The 1862-nt window shown below is 37.5% G+C and overlaps 1 non-coding gene across 1 annotated transcript; it reads right to left on the bottom strand.

Annotated features, from left to right (window-relative positions):
• Window positions 1–954: 954 nt before the first annotated feature.
• TRNAT-AGU (transfer RNA threonine (anticodon AGU)) lies at window positions 955–1028 on the bottom strand. Its single transcript has one exon. It is a non-coding gene; the product is annotated as a tRNA-Thr (tRNA).
• Between the last annotated feature and the right edge of the window lie 834 nt (window positions 1029–1862).

The raw sequence follows: 1862 nt of genomic DNA on the forward strand, positions 1-1862 counted from the left end.
TCCAGTCTTTTGACAAATAACCTCATTCCCAATCGGGACCGTCTTCCCAGTAAGGACTGTCTTCATGGGCATGCGACCTATGCATTTGCACAAGGCCAGGCACTTGATTTAATGCTCTGCTATTGCTGGTTTAAAATTCCTAATTTTCTTAAACAAGGAATATTTCGTTTCGCACTGCACTCATAAATTATGTAACTGGTTTTCCTCCTAAATGCTCACAAAAGGAGTAATCATCCAATGTAATCATTCCTTACACGGAGAAGCAAAAAGCTGAGCGCCATTCTGCAATAAGGAATGTTATGAGGGAAGGCATTTGTAGAATGTGATAAGTTGAAGATATAACTGATAATTTTTTTTTCTTTAAAGAGCAGCTAAAACATAGCGCTGTATCCAGGGTTTGATTAATTTTTTCCATCCCTTTATTTTTATCTGTCTAATAAATGATTCACAATTTCAGGTCTCATTTGCTTCCAGCCTCTTGTTAGGTTTTTTGTTTGTGTTTGTGTTTTCTTTTGGTGTATCAATAATTGTTCTATTTATCCTCTCAAGACGTTGTCATGTTACTCCACTTTTCAATATATTCGGTGAAATTCTAGAGTTCAGAATCATGCAAGGAGGAAGTTATCACAACACTCAATTTATACAATATGTATGTCTTATTTCCTTCCTTGCCTTCCTTTTGAATTGTATTAAAAGCAAAAATGTTATGGGAAGCTGTAAGTTCCTTAGAAATACGAAAAGTAGCTACAAAAATTTAAACGTAGAAAATTGCATCTCAATTCTAGATGGTTGGTCCCTAGCATAGGTTTAGCTAATTCATTGTAAATATTTCCAACCCATCACCATGTTCCTCTACAAAGTGCCTCAGACATCAAGATTCAAGGTCTGCCGCTTTATTAGGTATAAATGCAAGTCAGGTTTAACTAGTGACAAAGTTTAGGGGAAGAAATAAAGAGGCCTCGCTGGGATTTGAACCCAGGATCTCCTGTTTACTAGACAGGCGCTTTAACCAGCTAAGCCACGAAGCCTCACTTGTATTGTGTGGGGGTAATTTATTATTTTATAAAAATTTACACCTCAGCCTGTCAATGTTTCTACCTCACTGATTTTTTTTGTAGTAACACAATACGACATTTTTGGATCTCAGTCAAAATCAGAGAATAATGTTCTTGCTGTAGAATAAGAATAGGTCCTGAATTAAGAAGACCGTTTTCCTTTAGGAAACTGCTCTAAATGTCAAGAACACCTCCAGACTATAAGCTCTGGTGGCCAGGTAGAGAACTTGCTTGGTTTTGAGAACAATTATATCTCATATGCTTAGCAGTGAATTTGCCTTCTGATGAACTCTCATTTTATTTGTTCATCCACTGGGTAAGTGGTATCAGGAAAAACACTCTCTCTACATTTTTCTCTAACTTGACCCCCAATGATTCTGCCTGTCTAGCATGCAAAATATAGTCACCCTGGCTATGTCTGACTCCTTTGCAACATGAACTCGAACTCTAGGATGGCGTTATCAAAATCAGGTAAAGGCACGGATTTAATTCCTTAGGTAAATTTTTTCAAATAAGGTTCTACTTAGTTTGAACATCTATGTACTTAAGATACAAGTTACCTGTCACCCAACTACAGGCAGAGCTTTGGTCTCCAACTTCTGATCTCAGATGATCTGCCCGCCTCGGCCCGCCAAAGTGCTGGAATTACAGCTGAAGCCACCGTGGCCGACCATCCTTCATATACTTCAAAAGTTTTACTTTTACTTTCACATGTAGATATTTAAACACTCTAGATAAGTGTACTCTTAAAAACTTCACAGCTGATTGAGTCTGCTCTGTAGTTCGTGTTAAGAGCTAACAGTAATA

This window comes from Rhinopithecus bieti, unplaced genomic scaffold (genome assembly GCF_001698545.2).
Source record: "Rhinopithecus bieti isolate Rb0 unplaced genomic scaffold, ASM169854v2 scaffold_18466, whole genome shotgun sequence".
Taxonomy (NCBI): Eukaryota; Metazoa; Chordata; class Mammalia; order Primates; family Cercopithecidae; genus Rhinopithecus; species Rhinopithecus bieti.